General features: G+C 37.1%; 1 protein-coding gene across 33 annotated transcripts in view; it reads right to left on the bottom strand.

Moving 5' to 3' along the window:
- The window catches only part of SOX6 (SRY-box transcription factor 6), a 715,111-nt gene that overhangs the window by 567,233 nt on the left and 126,380 nt on the right, over positions 1 to 21,498 (bottom strand). For all 33 annotated transcript variants that reach the window (XM_069554258.1, XM_069554268.1, XM_069554273.1 and 30 more), the window contains exon 2: positions 597 to 669. The gene's annotated coding sequence lies outside the window, so the exon portion shown is untranslated. The remainder of the gene's footprint in view (positions 1 to 596; positions 670 to 21,498) is intronic.

The raw sequence follows: 21,498 nt of genomic DNA, 5'->3' as shown, positions 1-21,498 counted from the left end.
TATTTTCATTGACCAAAGTTCATTCAATTTTTTTTCTTGAAATTGACCTTCTTTCCTGAGAAAAAGTATCTTTGTTCTTCAAAATACCGTTTAAAACATATTAGCGTTTTGACAGTGGTGAAGAAGGTAGGAGGAATACTTCGATTCTGATAGACATACATTCACTAAATGAGTCTTTGGTTCCTTAGTACATAATCTCCTCATGTACTGACAGCTCTTTGAATTCTGTATCATCTCACATCTTTTCAATGAGCACCGGCTCATAGCACTTTTCAAGTCCAGACAACCAGAAGTTATCAGGGTAAATTATTCATGTGTATATAGACTAGCCCCTTTAAGTTAATCCATTCCTACAACTGAGCCCCATCTTCAAATAGTAAGATGCTTATTCCTTCAGTCTATTTTAATTGGCCCTGCCATTGTGTTATTTCACTGAAAATCACAACAAATTGAGGATACTTTGTTTTTGGATATTCTTCTATACTCCTTTTAAGAAAACACTTTAAAAAAAAACCTAATAATACTTTTAAAACACTGTAACTGTTTCATTACACAAACAGAAGAGTAATAAGAATAATAAATGAACCAATACTTACAAATACGCACAAAACAATCAGCCCCAGCACCCAGAAATCACTGGTAAATTGCTTTTGAATTCATGAAAGTGACCTGAAAGTTTAGAAAAAAAACGAAATGAGAAAGGATTGGTAAATTGTATTTACATGCTTTATTAAAGAATACATTCTGGCTACAAATTATACTATTTTTAACTCGGGCAGTTGTCTACTCTAACAATTTTTTCCAAGATAATACCAAAAGAAACAATTATTTCATTGTTCGTCACTGAAGAATACAGCATCTCCATTACAGCTTTTAAAATATTGTCAGTAATAAAGTAGGTGTTTAAAAATATGAATAAGTAAAAACAAAAGCAAGAAAAAGTTTAAGGCAATAAAGGCTTACAAGTTACATTTGAAAAACACGATTAATTTAGGTCTGCAAGTGAAAATGAATTAGCTTCACAGAAGATAACTTGGATATGTCCAACAGAACATAACTCGTAGGTAGAATAAATAAGAAAAGATGCAATTTTAGTTCTACCTAAGATGTGGAATCCATTTAGATGCTTAGGCTGTATACAAGGCATTCTGTATGAGCCACAATTCAATGCAAAATTCTTTTCCTTGCACACACTTTAGTTCTGGCTGAAGAGGTAACAGATGCAACTCAAACACACAGAGCTAGCCTTGTAAAAAGTTTTAACTAGCACAATGACTCACTTTATGCCTCTAAATATCTATGGTTTCCTCTCTCCAGAACCCCCATGCATTAGAAGGTAGTTTGGTAGTTTATTTTTATTGTTTGGTCTAAATACAGCACATTTTTGGTTCCAAGAAAACAAAGAAACTTTGTTGCAAAAGCTGTATTCTTTCCAAAATGTGAGGATGGCTATGAGTAGTGTTCAACTGAAAATAATAATGGAACTTGGGTTCCTAATTTAGGTCAGAAACTTTCTTAGACTCTGGAAATTGGTTTGATTCAATCCACATATTTTAAATTCACCCAGTAAATGTCTAGGTTAGTTAGCTTACCTAGATTTAAATCTAAGCAATGAATTTAAATAAAATTCATTTTGAAAAAAAGTAAAGAAAAAAATGGATCTCATTCAACATCATTTATAGGAACTACTACTTCCAACATTGCATTTATAGCACAAATGGCCATAATAGATTATTGCTGTTGTTGCTGTTGTTCTTCAGTCAATCAGTCATGTCTGACTCTTTGTGATCCCATGGAGTGCAGCACGCCAGACTTCCCTGTCCTTCACTATCTCCCTGAGTTTGCTCAAACTCATGTCCATTGAGTCAATGATGGCATCCAACTATCTCATCGTCTGTTGCCCCATTCTCCTACCATGCTCAATCATGATAGATTAGGTACTGGGATCCAGAATTAAGTTGAGATATGAAATAAATATACAATTCAGCCCTTCCCCAGCTCCTATAACATGGTTTTGCCTAAGAGACCCATATAATTTATTCAATTTTCTAGTCAGGATTGATAAGTAATAAAGTCCTGGGCATTTAGTTAGCTTTAATATCCATGAGTAACACATCCATTAGGTTTCCTCACCAGACCTCCTCCTCTGGTAGGAAGTGATGACTCAGGCTTCCCCAATCCAGTTTCACCAGTTTCCAACAACTCATTATTTCTATGGACACAAGAAGTACAGGACAGTCTGCCCAGAGGTGGGTAGCTCTGTCAATTATTTTTGGTATTACACCCTTTCCCTCCTCATGGCTTTCTGATGTTTCAGGATTCAGGAGAACAGTCTTAGGTGGGACACCACCTAAACCCACATAGGGACAACCCTATGTGGGCATACTCTGTGTACTAGTCAAAGCCAGCAAAGAATGCTGGTTCTGATACAAATTATTCTCACATTTTATCCAAACCTGAATTATAAATTATAACAGTCAGTTCAGTTCAGTTCAGTTAGTTGCTCAGTCGTGTCCGACTCTTTGCGACCCCATGAATCGCAGCACGTCAGGCCTCCCTGTCCATCACCAACTCTCAGAGTTCACTCAGACTCACGTCCATCGAGTCCGTGATGCCATCCAGCCATCTCATCCTCTGTCGTCCCCTTCTCCTCCTGCCCCCAATCCCTCCCAGCATCAGTCTTTTCCAATGAGTCAACTCTTTGCATGAGGTGGTCAAAGTACTGGAGCTTCAGCTTTAGCATCATTCCTTCCAAAGAAATCCCAGGGTTGATCTCCTTCAGAATTATAACAGTGTCAGACTTTATTTTTTGGGGCTCCAAAATCACTGCAGATGGTGACTGCAGCCATGAAATTAAAAGACGCTTACTCCTTGGAAGAAAAGTTATGACCAAACTAGATAGTATATTCACAAGCAGAGACATTACTTTGCCGACTAAGGTCCGTCTAGTCAAGGCTATGGTTTTTCCTGTGGTCATGTATGGTTGTGAGAGTTGGACTATAAAGAAAGCTGAGCGCCGAAGAATTGATGCTTTTGAACTGTGGTGTTGGAGAAGACTCTCGAGGGTCCCTTGGACTGCAAGGAGATCCAACCAGTCCATTCTGAAGGAGATCAACCCTGGGATTTCTTTGGAAAGAATGATGCTAAAGCTGAAACTCCAGTACTTTGGCCACCTCATGTGAGTTGACTCATTGGAAAAGACTCTGATGCTGGGAGGGATTGAGGGCAGGAGGAGAAGGGGATGACCGAGGATGAGATGGCTGGATGGCATCATGGACTCGATGGACGTGAGTCTGAGTAAACTCTGGGAGTTGGTGATGGACAGGGAGGCCTGGCATGCTGCGATTGATGGGGTCGCAAAGAGTCAGACACGACTGAGCGACTGAACTGAACTGAACTGAACTGAACTATTAAGTTATCCAAAAAATAAATCTCCAGCACAATGCTATATATCTAAAAGCCTAAATTATGGAAGAGCCCAAAAGTGTTCTTAAGCACTCATATATTTTAAAAATGATCTCACATGTGTTTCTAGCAACTATCCTAAAAAAGCATAAATTGGAATTATGCAGCATATACAATATATCCCATTGCTTCATTTGCATTGAAACAATGAAGGACAACATAAATCACTTCAGTATCAGTTCAGTCGCTCTGTCATGTCCGACTGTTTGCGACCCCATTAACTGCAGCACATCAGACCTCCCCGTCCATTACCAACTCCCAGAGTTTACACAAACTCATGTCCATTGAGTCAGTGATGCCATCTAACCATCTCATCCTCTGTCATCCCCTTGTCCTCCTGCCCTCAATCTTTCCCAGCATCAGGGTCTTTTCAAATGAGTCAGCTCTTCACATCAGGTGGCCAAAATATTGGAGCTTCAATTTTAACATCAGTCCTTCCAAAGAACACCCAGGACTGATTTCCTTTAGGATGGACTGGTTGGATCTCCTTGCAGTCCAAGGGACTCTCAAGAGTCTTCTCCAACACCACAGTTCAAAAGCATTAATTCTTTGGTGCTCAGCTTTCTTTATAGTCCAACTCTCACAACCATACATGACTACTGGAAAAACCATAGCCTTGACTAGATGACCTTTGTTGGCAAAGTAATATCTCTGCTTTTTAATATGCTTTCTAGGTTGGTCATAACTTTCCTTCCAAAGAGTAAGCATCTTTTAATTTCATGGCTGAAGTCACCATCTGCAGTGATTTTGGAGCCCCCCAAAATAAAGTCAGCCACTGTTTCCAGTTTCCCCATATATTTGCCATGAAATGATGGGACCAGATGCCATGATCTTCGTTTTCTGAATGTTGAGCTTTAAGCCAACTTATTCACTCTCCTCTTTCACTTTCATCACTAGGCTCTTTAGTTCTTCTTCACTTTCTGCCATAAGGGTAGTGTCATCTGCATATCTGAGGTTATTGATATTTCTCCCAGCAATCTTGATTCCAGCTTGTGCTCCATCCAGCCCAGCATTTCTCAAAATAAAATGTATCCATAACATATTGTGACTGACATGTCTCGCTTTTTGAATCACTGGACTCTTTAGTAGTTAAGATTACTAACTCTGAAAATATTTTGAATTTAGAGTAAATCAGATTGCAGAGATTTAGGATAAATAACATTTTAACATGGACTTCCCTGGTAATTCAGTGGTAAAGAATCTGCCTGCCAGTGCAGATATAGGTTGAATCCCTGGGGTTGGGAAGGTCCCTTGGAGAAGGAAATGGCAAATCACTCCAGAATTCTTGCCTGGGAAATTCCATGGACAGAGGAGCCAGGCAGGCCGCAGTCCATGGGGTCACAAAAGAGTTGGATACAACTTAGTGACTAAACAACAATACTTTAACATAAGTCAATATGAAATCAATAAATCTCATTTGTCATATCAATCTAGTCTTGCTGCATATTTTAAAAGCAACTCTGAATTTCATTATCAACTGATTTATACCATGGATGAATTTTGTAGCAAACAAGTTAAAAAGTATAAACTTCAAAAATTACCAAGTTCATTTATAAAAATAAATACTAAGTGAAGTAAGTCAGAGAAAGACAAATACCATATGAGATCATTCATATGTGAAACCTAATTTTTAAAAATATAAAATGAACTTGTTTATAAAACAGAAACAGACTTACAGATTTGAGAACAAATTTAGGGTTACCAAAGGGGATTTCTAGGGGGAAGGGATAATTCAGGAGCTTGGATTAAACAAGCACACACTACTATGTGTAAAATAGATAACCAACAAGGACATACTCTATAGTGCAGGAAATTCTACTCAATATCCTGTGACAACCTATATGAGAAAAGACTCTAAGGAAGAATGAATAAACATATATGCATAACCGAATCATTGTGCAGTGCAACTGAAACTAACACAACATTGAAAATTAACAAAAAAAATAAAGAAAATTAACTATACTCCAATAAAATTTAAAAATAGACTTTAAAGTATACTTCCTTTTGTAGAGAATTTAGAAATAAGCAACATTTTATGATGAGCAAAGGATTAAGAATTAACTCACAAGAATTAGTACACAATTTGAAGTAAGCTACTTATTTAAGAACTATTAATAGACTAGCTTAAGCTGAAAAAACATTTCCAGAGTTTTTTTCCAGTGTCCACTTTGGTCCTGAGGAACAGCAAAAAAGTAAGAAGATAGAGATGGAAATACCATCTGTTCTGGAAAATCATAATCTTTTAGTAAAATGAATCTTCAGAACACCCAATCACTATGGATTATTCCATTCCTCTACTAGTTCATTCATGCATTCAGGAAATATTGATCATGGATAAAGATTGCACTGGACAATACAAACACAAATTTTGTAAATAAACAAAATCACACTGTCAACTAAAACTAATACAATGCTATATGTCAATTACATCTCAATTTACAAATAAATATACTGCAAAGAAATAGAAGAAAACAATAGAATGGGAAAGACTACAGAACTCTTCAAGAAATTAGAGATACAAAGGGAACATTTCATGCAAAGATGGGCACAATTAAGGACAGAAATGGTATGGACCTAACAGAAGCAGAAGAGATTAAGAAGAAGTGGCAAGAACACACAAAAGAACTATACAAAAAAGATCTTCATGATCCAGATAACCATGATGCTGTGATCACTCACCTAGAGCCAGACATCCTGGAATGCGAAATTAGGTGGGCCTCAGGAAGCATCACAATGAACAAAGCTAGAGGAGGTGATGGAATTCCTATTGAGCCATTCCAAATCATAAAAGATGATGCTATGAAAGTGCTGTACTTAATATGCCAGCAAATTTGGAAAACTAAGCAGTGGCCACAGGACTGGAAAAAGGTCAGTCTTCATTCCAATCCCAAAGAAAGGCAATGCCAAAGAATGTTCAAATTACTGCACAATTTTGCTCATCTCTCATACTAGCAAAGTAATGCTCAAAATTCTCCAAGCTAGGCTTTAACAGTAAATGAACCATGAACTTCCAGATGTTCGAGCTGGTTTTAGAAAAGGCAGAGGAACCAGAGATCAAGTTGCCAACACCCTCTAGATCATCGAAAAAGCAAGAGAGTTCCAGAAAAAAACATCTGCTTTATTGACTATGCCAAAGCCTTTGACTGTGTGGATCACAACAAACTGTGGAAAATTCTTTAAAAGATAGGAACACCAAACCACCTAACCTACCTCCTGAGAAATCTGTATGCAGGTCAAGAAGCAACAGTTAGAACTGGACATGAAACAACCGACTGGTTCCAAATAGGAAAAGGAGTATGTCAAGGCTGTATATTGTCACCATGCTTATTTAACTTATTTGCATCATGAGAAAACTTGGGCTGGATGAAACACAAGCTGGAATCAAGATTGCTGGGAGAAATATCAATAACCTCAGATATGCAGAAGACACCACCCTTATGGCAGAAAGCGAAGAAGAAATAACAAGCCTCTTGATAAAAATGAAAGAGGAGAGTGAAAACGTTGCCTTAAAACTCAACATTCAGAAAACTAAGACCATGGCATCCGGTCCCATCACTTCATGGCAAATAGATGGGGAAACAATGGAAATAGTGACAGACTTTACTTTGGGGGGCTCCAAAATCACTACAGATGGTGACTGCAGTAATGAAATTAAAACATGCTTGCTCCTTGGAAGAAAAGTTATGACCAACCTAGACAGGAAATTAAAAGGCAGAGACATTATTTTGCCAACAAAGGTCCATCTAGTCAAAGCTATGGTTTTTCTAGCAGTCATGTATGGATGTGAGAGTTGGACCATAAAGAAAGCTGAATGCCAAAGAATTGATGTTTTTGAACTGTGTGTGGTGTTGGAGAAGACTCTTGAGAATCCCTTGGACTGCAAGGAGATCCAACCAGTCCATCCTAAGGAAATCAGTCTTGAATATTCACTGGAAGGACTGATGCTCAAGCTGAAGCTCCAATACTTTGGCTATCTGATGCGAAGAACTGACTCATTTGAAAAGACCCTGATGCTGGGAAAGATTGAAGGCAGGAGGAGAAGGGGACAACAGAGGATGAGATTGTTGGATGGCATCACCGACTGGATGGACATGAGTTTGATCAAGCTCTGGGAGTTGGTGATGGACAGGGAAACCTGGCATGCTGCAGTCCATGGGGTCACAAAGAGTCAGACACGACTGAGCAACTAAACTGAACTGAACATATTTTTTTAATCATGGCCTTTGTCCTAGAAGATTTTTCAAACAATAATCCAACCTGGACAATAGACTACTATATCTGACCATGAAGCTGACATCCTCCATGTTATCTGGCTATCAAATCTTTTTCACATTCCTAATTTACTAAGTAAAAAATATATGGCTATAAACACTTCAATATAAAAATGTACAAAGAATATAAAGACGAAATCTACAACTGAAGAAATGTAATGTTTAATAACAAAAATATGTACAGTCTCCCTAATAATCAACTAATTATAAATAAAATATTTTCACCTACAATATTGGCAAAATATCTTATAAACTGGGGAAAATCAGCATTTGTGAGTATGGGGAAAAAAATCACTTTCATGTATTATAAATTGGGTACAACTTTACTGAATGGTAAGTTGATAGACATTGTTAATAATTTTAACATCAGTAGCCTCTGAGTTTGCAAGGCTACTTCCAAAAATTATCCTATGGAACTAATCACAAAAATGTTAAAAGACATATACATGTAATATGCATGTTCATTACACCATTTTCTAACAACCCAAAACTGGAAATAACCTATTACTGCATAAATAAATTATGGTACACATAACACTACTCTGTACTCATTAAAAATTATTGTATAAATCTGTATTGACACAAAAAGATGGTCACAAAATATTGTTGAATAAAAAAATGTAATGTGTGTAATAAGAGACAATTTGTATTACTAGAAAATCAAATGTGTATGTATATATGTACACATGCACACAAAATAAAATACTATTTAACAAAAAGGTTAACACTGAGTGAGATCTAGGATTATTTTTGCCTTTTCATTCTTATGAGCTGATGTTATTTAGATTTTTTTAATCCTTAACATGTCTAATTTGTCCATGAACAATAAAGCTATCTCTAAAATTTACTATATCATTTATACATTCAAAAGTAGTCACCAAATCCAGACTAACTTGCTATTAATCTAGTAGCAAAAGCAAGGCATTAGTATTAGTTACACAAAGAAAAATCTCTGAATTACAAGGCAACTTCAAACAAGTATCTTGACATCAAATGAAGAAATCATAAACATTTTCACAAAGCATGTCCCTTCTCTATCAAAAATAGGTTATAGATCAAAGGTAAACAGCAAATAAAAACACTGCCACCTCCCTGCATAATTAGACTTTAAAAGCTTTCAAGCTAAATTTTAAAATCCTGCTTAAAGCTGTCTCTACACCACACCCATTTCTCCTTTTAATCCCTGTCCTTTTTTTTTTTTTTTTTAAGCAAGAAGATTCAAGTGGGTGGTTGGATTAAATGACCTTCCAACTCTGAGAGTCAATAATCTAAGGCATTTTTTTAAAGTACCAAAATGGCTTCCAAAACACCTGTAACAAAATTTTGCCTACCTTTGTATTAAATTACAGCATTGCATGTTTAAAACTCTTGTCAAAGATTGATCCATTGATTTCATGATGTTTACATAACATTATACATAAGCCAATGAATTAAAACAACTACCTTTAAAGCATTTATTTTCTCAACTAACTTTTGGAAAGATACCAATGCCTGGTCTTTTATACAACAAAATAAAACTTAGAGAGACATTACAAAATACCCTGTAGGCAAATTCAAATGGGTTCTCCTGGAGATGTGAATTTTGCATTAAAATTGCTCTCTCCCAAGTTCCATCAATTTTTAAAAAATGCAAAATCCTTCTTAATAATATCTTTTGCTCTATACAGCATCACTACGCTGAAGCCGTGTTTCTTGAACTCCATCACTTCTTTCCTTTTCCTCTTAATAATTATAATTATGTAGAATTTAAACTAACTATGAAATATGAAAAATCAAATGTGAAATTCATCTTGCAAAGGAACTGACACAAAGCTAATGCAAAATTTTGTAAAAATGCAGTGGCTAACAATTAAGAATATCTCTTCACAATAGTGAAGAGGGAAATGAGGTTTAACTCACTTAAAGCAAAAGTAGAAGTATTTCTGATGTATCAAGGAAGACAACTTACACAACCTAGCATACCTAACATTCTGCTTTCCTGGAACAAGAACCTATTTCCTCAATGAATTAGGAATTCCCCCTATTCTTAAAAAAGCTCCAAAGATAGTCATTACTGAAGCATATTGCTACTTGCCTATTTATGTTTTCTATGCTGCTCAGTCTACATTTTCAATATGATTCCAGTACTAAGGGCCACAGTTTAGATGGGAAGTTGACAAGCATTCAGAAGAGAATGGTGAAGAAATCTCACACGAAATGAATAGATTCAAGAGATTAGAACTTGTAAACAGTGTGCCTGAAGAACTATGAGCGGAGGGCCATAATATGGTACAGGAGGCAGTGAATAAAACTATCCTCCAAAAAAGAAAACCTAGAAGGCAAAGTGGCTATCTGAGGAGGATTTACAAACAGCTAAAGAAAGAAGAGCAGCGAAAAGCAAGGGAGAAAGGTAAAGGTATATCCAACTAAAGGCATATTTCCAAAGAACAGCAAGGAGAGACAAGAAGGCCTTCTTCAAAGAACAGAGTATAAAACTAGAAGAGAACAGAAGGGGAAAGACTGGACATCTCTTCAGGAAAATTGGAGATATCAAGGGAACATTTTGCTGAAAGATGGGCACAATAAAGGACATAAATGGTTGAGACCTAGTAGATGCTGAAGAGATCAAGAAGAGATGGAAAGAATACATGGAAGAACACTACAAAAAAGATCCAAATGAACCAGATTACTACAATGGTGTGGTCAGCCACCCAGGGCCAGACATTCTGGAGAGCCAAGTCAAGTGGGCCTTAGGAAATACTGATGTTAATAAAGCTAGTGGACATGACGGAATTCCAGTAGAACTATTCAAACCTTAAAGGATGATGCCATCAAAGTGTTGTATTCAATATGTCAGCAAATCTGGAAGACCCAGCAGTGGCCACAGGACTGGAAAAGATAAATCCTCATCCCAATTCCCAAGAAAGGTAGTACTAAAGAATGTGGTAATCATCAGACAATTTAACTCACTTCTCATACTAGTAAAGTCATGCTTAAAATCTAGGCTTCAGCATTATGAGAACTAAGAACTTCCAGATGTCCAAGCTGGGTTTACAAAAGGAAGAGGAACCAGAGATCAAATTGCCAATATTCATTGGATCATAGAGAAAGCTAGGAAATTCCAGAAAAACATCTATCTTTGTTTCACTGACTAGACCAAAGCCTTTGACTGTGTGGATCATAATAAACTGTGGAAATCTATTAAAGGGAATACCAGACCATCTTACCTGTCTCCTGAGAAACCAGTATGTGGGTCAAGAAACAACAGTTAGAACCCACATGGAATAACTGATAGGTTCAAGAATGAGAAAGGAGTACGACAGGGCTGTCTGCTATCACTGTGTTCATTTAATCTACACATTGAGCACATCATGAATTATAAGCTGGAATCAAGATAGGCAGGAGAAACATCAACAACCTCAGATATGTGGATGATACCACTCTGAAGGTGGAAAGCGAAGAGGAACTAAATAACCTCTTCATGAGGGTGAAGGAGGAGAGTGAAAGAGGTGGCTTAAAACTAAATTTAAAAAAAAAAAACTAAGATGATGGCATCCAGCCCCACTACTTCATGGCAAATAGAGGCAGAAAAGGTGGAGGTAGTGAGAGATTCCATAAGCCCCTTATCCTTATCCATCAAGAGCAGACAGGATGAAAACCACAATCACAGACAACTAACCAAACTGATCACATGGATCACAGCCATGTCTAACTCAATGAAACTATGACCCATGCTGTGTAGGGCCACCCAAGACAGACAGGTAATGGTCGACAATTCTGACAAAACGTGGTCCACTGGAGAAGGGAGTGGCAAAACATTCAGTATTCTTGCCTTGAGAACCCCATGAACAGTATGAAAAGGCTAAAAGACATGACACAGAAAGATGAACTCCCCAGGTCCATAGATGCCCATCTGCCACTAGAAAAGAGTGGAGAAATAACTCCAGAAAGAAAGAAGAGACAGAAGCAAACCAAGAACAACACCCAGTTGTGGATGTAATTGGTGATAGAAGTAAAGTCCAATGGTGTAAGGAACAATATTGCATAGGAAACTGGAATGTTAGGTCCATGAATAGAAGTAAGTTGGAAGTGGTCAAACAGGAGATGGCAAGAGTGAACACTGACATTTCAGGAATGAGTAAACTAAAATGAACCAGGATGGGCAAATTTAATTCAGATGATCATTCTATCTACGAGCACGAGCAAGAATTGCTTGCAAGAAATGGAGTAGCCCTCATAGTCCATAAGAGTCTGATATGCAGTACCTCGGTGCAATCTCAAAAAAAAAAAAAAAAAAAAAAAAAACAGAATGATCTCTGTTCATTTCCAAGAAAACCATTCAATATCACAATAATCCAAGTCTATGCCCCAACCAGTAATGCTGAAGAAGTTGAAGTTGAATGGTTCTATGATGACTTACAAGACCTTCTAGAACTAATATCCAAAAAAAATGTCCTTCTCATCATACGGGAATTGAATGCAAAAGTTAGAAGTCAAGAGTTACCTGGAGCACCAGGCAAGTTTGGCCTTGGAGTACAAAATGAAGCAGGGAAAAGGCTAACAAAGTTTTCCAAGAGAACACACTGGTCATAGCAAACACCCTCTTCCAACAACACAAAAGAAAACTCTACACAGGGACATCACCAGATGGTCAATACTGAAGTTAACTCATTATATTCTTTGCAGCCAAAGATGGAGAAGCTCTATACAGTCAGCAAAAACAAGACCGGGAGCTGATTGTGGCTCAGACCAAGAACTCCGTATTGCAAAATTCAGACTTAAATTGAAGAAAGTAGGGAAAACCACTAGACCATTCAGGTATGGCCTAAATCAAATCCCTTAAGATTTGACAAATTTACGAAGTGACAAACAGATTCAAGGGATTAGATCTGATAGACAGAGTGCCTGAAGAATCAAGACCATCCCCAAGAAAAAGAAATGCAAAAAGGCAAAATGGTTCTCTAAGAAGGCCTTACAAATAGCTGAGAAAAAAAGAGAAGCTAAAGACAAAGGAAAAAAGGAAAGATATACCCATCAAATGCAGAGTTCCAAAGAATAGCAAGGAGAGATAAGAAAGCCTTCCTCAGTGATTAATGCAAAGAAATAGAGGAAAATAATAGAATGGGAAAAACTACAGATTTCTTCAAGAAAATGAGAGATACCAAGGAAACACTTATGCAAAGATGGGCACAATAAAGGACAGAAATGGTATGAACCTAACAGAAGCAGAAGATAGTAAGGTGGCAAGAATACACAGAACTATAAGAAAAGGTGGCAAGAATACACAGAACTATACAAAAAATATCTTAATTACCTAGATGAGGGTGTGATCACTCACCTAGAGCCAGACATCCTGGAATGCAAAGTTAAGTTGGTCTTAGGAAGCATCACTATGAACAAAGCAAGTGGAGGTGATGGAATTTCAGCTGAGTTATTTCAAATCCTAAAAGATGATGCTGTGAAAGTGCTGCACTCAATACGCCAGCAAATTTGGAAACTTAGCAGTGGCCACAGGACTGGAAAAGGTCAGTTTTCATTCCAGTCCCTAAGAAAGGCAATGCAAAAGAATGTTCAAACTACCGCGAATTTGCACTCATCTCAAATGCTAGCAAAATAATGCTCAAAATTCCCCAAGTTAGGCTTCATCAGTACATGAACCATGAACTTCCAGATGTTCAAGCTGGATTTAGAAAAGGCAGAGGAAACAGAGATAAAATTACCAAAATCTGTTGGATCATAGAAAAAGCAAGTGAGTTCCAGAAAAACATCTATTTCTGCTTCATTGACTTTGCCAAAGCCTTTGACTGTGTAGATCACAACAAGCTCTGGAAAATTCTTAAAGAGATGGGAATACCAGACTACCTTACCTGCCTCCTAAGCAATCTGAGTGCAGGTCAAGAAGCAACAGTTAGAACTGGACCTGGAACAACAAACTGGTTCCAAATTGGGAAAGGAGTATGTCAAGGCCATATATTGTCATCCTGTTTATTTAACTTATTTGCAGAGTACATCATGAAAAATGCCAGCTGGATAGAGCACAAGCAGGAATCAAGATTGCCAGGAGAAATATCAATAACCTCAGATATGCAGATGATACCACTCTTATGGCAGAAAGTGAAGAGGAACTAAAGAGCCTCTTGAAAGTAAAAGAGGAGAGTGAAAAAGTTGCCTTAAAACTCCACATTCAAAAAACTAAGATAATGGCATCTGGTCCCATCACTTCATGGCAAATAGATAGGAAAACAATATAACCAGTGATAGATTTTATTTACTTGGGTTCCAAAATCACTACAGATGGTGACTGCAGCCATGAAATTAAGAGACACTTGCTCCTTGGAAGAAAAGCTATGACCGAACTAGACAGCATATTAAAAGCAGAGACATTACTTTGCCAACAAAGGTCCGTCTAGTCAAAGCTATGGTTTTTCCAGTAGTCATGTATGGATGTGAGAGTTGGACCATAAAGAAACCTGAGCACCGAATAATTAATGCATCTGAACTGTGGTGTTGGAGAAGACTGTTGCGAGTCCCTTGGACTGCAAGGAGATCTACCCAGCCCATCCTAAAGGAAATCAGTCCTGAATATTCATTAGAAGGATTGATGCTGAAGCTGAAGCTCCCATTCTTTGGCCACCTGATGCAAAGAACTGACTCACTGGAAAAGACCCTGATGCTGGGAAAGATTGAAGGCAGAAGGAGAAGGGGACAATGGAGGATGAGGTGCTTGGATGGGGTCACTGAATCAATGGACATGAGTTTGAACAAGCTCTGGGAGTTGGTGATGGACAGGGAAGTCTGGCATGCTACAGTCCATGGGGTTGCAAAGAATCGGACACAACTCAGGAACTGAACTGAACTGAGTGACTGATTTCCTCTTCTTGGGCTCTAAAATCACTGCAGATGGTGATTGTAGCTATGAAATCAGAAGTCATTTGCTTCCTGGCAGGAAAGCTATGACAAACCTAGACAGTGTGTTGAAAATCAGAGACATTACTCTGCTGACAAAGGTCAGAATAGTCAAGGCGATGGTCTTCCCAGTGGTCATGGACAGTTGTGAGAGCTGGATAGTAAAGAAGGCAAAGTGCCGAAGAATGGATGACTTCAAACTGTGGTGCTAGAGAAGAATTCTGAGAGTCCCTTGCACAGAAAGGAGATCAAATCAATCTTAAGAGAAATCAACCCTGAATACTCATTGGAAGGACTGATGCTGAAGCTGAAATTCCAGTATTTTGGTCATCTGATTCAAACAGCTTACTAATTGGAAAACTCCCTGATGCTGAGGGACTGAGGGTAGATGGACAAGAAGGCGCCAAAGGATGAGATGACTGGATGGTGTCACCAATGCAATGGACATGAACTTGGGCAAACTTCAGGAGATAGTGAGGGAAAGAGAGGCCGGGCGTGCTCCAGTCCATGGGGTCGCAAAGAGTCAGACACAAATAGGCCACTGAATAACTGCCAGTGGCCTGTTTACACATTCTATGCTGCTCAGTCTACAGCTTCGATATGATTTCAGTGCTAAGAGCCACAATTTAGATGGGATGTTGACAAGCATTCAGAATGGAATGGCTGAGAAATCTTACAGGAAATGTATTACATTAAAATGGCTGCATGTTCTAAAGATTGCTAGCTGGAATGAACTTTAGCGATCATCTAATTCAGTGATTCTCAAACTCTTTGGTCTTAGGACTCCTTTACATTTCTAAAAATTGTTTAGAGTCCCAAAGAGCTATGGCTATATTTATCAATAGTTATTATATCTAAAACTAAAGCTAAGACAAAATTAAATAGCTATTAATCCATTTAAAATAAAATAAGTAAAAATAATTTAGTGATGAACTTATTACACAGTAACATAAATAACATAACTTTAAAATACAAGATTATTTTACAAAACAAAAAATTTAGAAGACGGGCATTGTTTTTCACTTTTTAATATCTCAAACGTCTGGTTCAGTAAAAGAGCTGGATTTTCATCAGTGCTTCTGCATTCAATCTGTTGTGATATGTTGGTCTGACAGAAGTATGTGAAAAATATCCATCTTCACATAGATATGGAGTTGGAAAGAGGCAGAGTGTTTTAATAGCCTTTTGAGATAATTGTAGCTATTCTTCTTTAATACTATATCAAAATTTGACAAGTAATAGTTTCTTTAAGGTTAATTGCAATATAGAATCTGAAACCTGAATATCAATGAACTTTTTATAGTCAGTTACTTTAAAAACTACTGGTCTTTAAATGCATGTCTTACCCATGCATGATTTTGCAACATCACAAGTTGGTTTATTTGGAAAATATTGGTTCATTTGAATTGTGCAGATCTTCAAAACATTGATGTATTTCATTATTCAATGTTTTTGAGAATCACATTTGTCAACATCACCACCAATCTTATCAGAAAGGTTTTTAAGTATTGGAAAGCCATCAATATCATCAGGTGGTGGCCACAAGTTTTCCAACTAATTTTCTCTTGAAACCTCAAATTTTATTATTGACAACAAATAGTATCAGTTGTTTTCCCTAAAATGGCAGGCTCACTTTGCTCATATCTGCCAAGTATCCAAGTTTGGGGCTTTCCTGGTGGCTCAATGGTAAAGGATCCACCTGACAATGCAGGAGACATGGGTTCGATCCCTGGATTGGAAAGACCCCTGGAGAAGAAAATGGCAACCCACGCCAGTATTCTTGCCTGGGAAATCCCATGGACAGAGGAGCCTGGTGGGCTACAGTCCATGGGATCACAAAAGAGTTAGACACAACTTAGCAATTAAACAACAACATCCAAAATTTGAATAACCATTGCGTGTCTGTTAATCATTCTTTCAAGTAAAAATGATGTTCTATGAAAAAAGCAGTTAGTTCAGGTTGAAACTCCATCACACACATGATGCTTTTCTCCATGTAACTATAGTACTCAAGTAGGCAGCATATGTGCTTTATTTATACTTCCCATTTCATCGCAGAGTATTAAAAATATACTTAAGGGTCAAGAATTAATAAAATTGATAGTTTGTACTGCTTCATCTGCAACAGTTTTAAGCAAAGCTAGATTTTTTTTCTGTCAGTGGTGATTATTTTAAAAAATTCAGTGACCACTGACATAATTTGGTGCCACTGCCTTGATCTGTGCTAAGGCACCAGCAGTCCTGCCCAAATTGCTTTGCATCCTCAGTGTAAATGTCAACACAGTAAACAAAAACAAAAACAAAAAAAGCAAATAGCATCTTAGTATTATGATGATGGTGGCTCAGCAGCAAAGAATCTTCCTGCAATGCAGGAGACCCAGGTTCGGGAAGATCCCTGGAGGAGAAAAATGGCAACCCACTTGGGTATTCTTGCCTGGAAAATCCCATGGACAGAGGAGGCAGGTGGGCTACAGTCTGTGGGGTCTCAAAAGAGTTGGACACAACTTAGCAACAAAACAGCAACAAATTATAGTGAAAACAGTTTTGATTTTTTAGACCCCTTGAAAAGAGTCTCAGGGGACCTCATGTGTCCAGGACCACATTTTAATAACTGCTTATCTACTCTGATAATCCTTTCTGCAACTAAGGAAACTATTTATTTAATATTTTTAAACCAACAAAGGAAAGGTAGTACCTAGCACAGTGAGTATAATATGGTTGAAAGTAGTTTCTTTATTCTTTCCTAAAGAAAAAAATAATACTAGTGGGTGAGAATTACAAAGTGGCAAATTTTAGCTCAGTCCACACAAATCTTTAAAAGCAATATAAGTTGCCTCACAAACTAGATATCTGTTCCTGGAGTTTGTCAAAGTTAAGGCTGGATGATTCTGCCAGATATTCTCTAGAAAAAATTCTTACACTAAGTGTAAAGTTGTATCAAAACTTAAAAGACTATATAATCACTAGAAAGCTTTTATAACATTTTAATTTCTAGGCCCCACCCCAAAACCTACTAAACAATAATCTCCTTGAGTGGCCTGAGAGTTTCCAGCTTTTTGAAATCTCTAGAGATGACTGTTAAAGCCCACCCGGCTGCAGACGGTATTCAAGAATTGCTGTACCGGTTCGACTCTAAGGTCACTACCACTTCAATGTTCTACAATTTTACATTTTATCCACACCCACTGGGAAGTATACTCTACACTTTAACATTTCTGAAGCCTACTTTAGCACATTATAGATGGTCAGGATCAAGGTTATTTCTAGGTTAGAAGAGGAGGAATCAGTATTGCATTTTCTAGATCTGCAAGTTCACTTCTTCTAGCATACGTAGCAGAAGAGTAAATCAGAGATAGAATTGACTAAATTTGACACATTTTCCGGAGAAGGCCATGGCAACCCACTCCAGTAATCTTGCCTGGCAAATCCCATGGATGGAGGAGCCTGTTCGGCTACAGTTCATGTCACTTTCACTTTTAACTTTTCTACATTGGAGAAGGAAATGGCAACCCATTCCAGTGTTCTTGCCTGGAGAATCCCAGACACTGGGGAGCCTGGTGGGCTGCCGTCTATGGGGTTGCACAGAGTTGGACATGATCGAAGTGACTTAGCAGCAGCAGCAGCAGCAGACACGTTTTCAAAACTGCCAACACTTTAGCGATCTTCCTGAAATAATTCAAGAAGCTCTATCTAAGAATAGAATGGTCAGTATGTAAGAAATGTAGTGATGAATACCAGGAAAAACACCAAAAGTTAAACACATCTGCTTTATGGTTGGTATGACTGGGGAGGTGGGGAGCAAGAAGAAAGGTGAGGCAGGCAATTGTCATCCTATATTATAAGTATATATGTGTTTTTTATGCATACAAGTCTTTTCAGTTTCTTAAACTTTACTAAAAATAAAAACATATGGAAAAATTCCTTTACATAAAAAAAGAATGGTCAGTATAAAAAGGTATCTACATGAAAAACAAATCAAATTATTGAGAAGATAGCATGTCTTCCACTGTACAACAGCAGCTTATTGCTGTGAACCCAAAATATAGATCACAAACTTCGAAACCTATTCATAAGATTACTATGTGACTTAATTCCCCCCAACTCTTACATCTTGAAATCCTGATTACAAAAAGAAAAATTGCATACTTCATTGACACAACATAAGGCAGCTTGTCCACCTTATCAGAATCAAACAAAATTTAGCAATAGATTAAAAAAAGAAATTTACAATATATGGATGTTTTGTAACTTTTCACTCAATAAACTTGTTCTTTTATCTCTTCCTTCCTTCACCTGCTTTCTTAGCAAAATATACGTCTTGGAAATAACACCTATTAATGTGTTTTTTAATATCCCTTTTTTTTTCTTGCAACCTGACTGATTTTAGACACACATGATATCAGCTTCATAACAAAAGTTGGAGAAGGTCTTGTATGAACAGGACGGCAGAAAAAAAGTGATTATCAAAACAGAATCCTCAGATGCCCTCTTTCAGAAGGACCAGGTTCTTTATTAAAACAAAAAATGTTTTTAAGAGTCCCCACCCATATCTATCGACTCTGTAATTCTGAAAGTATGGCCTAGGAATCTATTGTAAAACATAGCCCCCAGGTGATTCCTATCAACACTGAAATTCAGTAACTTGTGCTAAATGGTAACTGTATTAAATGAGGATAAGCTCACAAAAACCTTTGTGCAAAAAAAAAATTTATAATTCTATAAAATGTTTTATCTTACTAAAAATATTCTCAATGCTTTTGGATTTTATTTTTTAATAAAATATTTTCTTAAGTATATGGATGAATTAGGAACTAGAATTTAACTCAAAAATTAAATCTTAATTATCATAGTTTTTTGTGTTTTTTCTTAAGAATGATGCATATGATTCTCCAGCAATTCAAGTAACATTTTTGGGAGCCCACAGGTTGCATAGCATGAACTAAAATTTCTGGGGACATAACAATAAAGCACAATCCCAAATCCCCAGCAATCGACAGTTCAGATTCATTGTGAGATATATATTATATTTATAATAATCCTTTGCAGTTGTACTATCATATCTGAAATGAGGACAGGATTCCATTCCTGCTGAGTTTTCCCTCCCTGAAAACTGCTCACAAAATAAAGTGGTAAAACATTTTTAAAGCAATAATTTAACAAGTTTGTAAATAAGTACCGATTTTTAAGACCATAAATTTCCTTAATAAGTCTTCTGTTTTCTGTAGGGCAAATTGATAGACAAAAGAGACAGGCCTGTTCTTTATACTTGTCTAGGTAGTTAAATCAAGACAAGTTTGAAGACATCTAGTCCATTTTGATACTCATCTTAAGAAACTTCTTGTTACCACTCTCCGTACCACTCCCTCCTAACCACAAATGATGACTTCAGTAATGGAGCTCTGTAATTTAAAGTATCAGGCAAATAACACCAAGTTACTTAGATGAATTGACACCGCCTGTTGTGCAAATATGTACTTAGGATGAGATTATAAAAATAACAGCTGCATTATCAACTGTATTCGGACCAGAACAATTTATGTGCATACAGAGCCAGCATAGTCTGAACTTGCTACATAGCATATATCCTGCACTTTATATTTTTTAAGCTTTTCTCAATTTGGGATAGACATTAAAAGAAGAGACATGCTAAAAGAAGAGGAGAAAAATAAAGATTTGGTGGCCATGGAAGATTTAAGAGTCCTAATTCATAAAGTAAGTCATAGTTACTCATCATTTACTGGATGTTTGCTCTATGCTAGCACTGTGTTAGGCACTGGAAAAACAAAAATGAATGACACAGACCTGGTGACTTCACAGAGTTCACAACCTTGTAAAAGAGACAAATAATTACAGCTTTGTGTGAAATACATTAGATGAAGAAAACAAACTATAAAACTATGTAAATGAATTTTCTGAAATAAAGAATATGTATAGAAGATGGGGACGGTGACATTTACCTCTCAAGGTTTTCATAAGAGTTAGAGATGAGAAAATGCTTCCTAGATGGTATATATGTCTTCCATATGTATTTCCGTTTTTGCTTTTTCTCTGTGATTCCATAGAAATGTGCCCAAGTGGATGATATAACCACTCACTTTTTAAAGAAGAATGTCTTAAGAGTACATGACCTTGGCAATGCTACCTCATCATCACACTCAATAACTACATGGTGTATGTCTACAGGGAGCTCAGTCACACACTATGGATTTAGTCCTTTTGAGACATCATTCTTTTGCTCACTCTCAGAAACAAAGATTCTCTCTACATGAAGAGAATCATGTAGAGAGATCCTGCTTATTCTTTTCTGAATGCCTTTCATAAAAATTTAAAGATCTCACTGGGAAGTCCAGACAAGACCTGGCCTGGCATCTCTCAGACTGTCCTACTTACTAAGTGAAAAATAGGAATAGCAGGATGAGATGCACCCAAGTTTATAGGCACATAACTCACTTAGGACTATATGACAAGCTGGTGACAACTTTCATTTTAAGCCACAGCTTCCAATTACCTGGGCTCATGTCTATTCTATGAAGAACATAAATATCTCCTATTATTTCATCTGTGAAATGGGATAGTTAGCATTCACTTCTCTCACACCATGTCAGTTTCACTATGTTGTCTCACACTTAATTCATTTGAAAATATACACTTTGAAAAATGGAAAGGGGTTACAAATCTGGTGTGAAATAGATTTCTCTGGAGCCAATATCTTCCCATTTCCCTCAGTCCCAATCAACCACCAATCTCTGTATACTTCTTGTCTTGGAATTTCCCTAATTTCGCTTCTTTTTTTTTTTCCCTCTGTGTGTGTATATGTGTGTGCACATATATGCACACGTGCATGCACACACATGCATCCATGAAACATATCAAAGAT

Source organism: Ovis canadensis, chromosome 15 (genome assembly GCF_042477335.2).
Source record: "Ovis canadensis isolate MfBH-ARS-UI-01 breed Bighorn chromosome 15, ARS-UI_OviCan_v2, whole genome shotgun sequence".
Lineage (NCBI taxonomy): Eukaryota > Metazoa > Chordata > Mammalia > Artiodactyla > Bovidae > Ovis > Ovis canadensis.
Note: the sequence above shows the minus strand (reverse complement) of the source record. Positions and strands in the feature narration are given on the sequence as shown.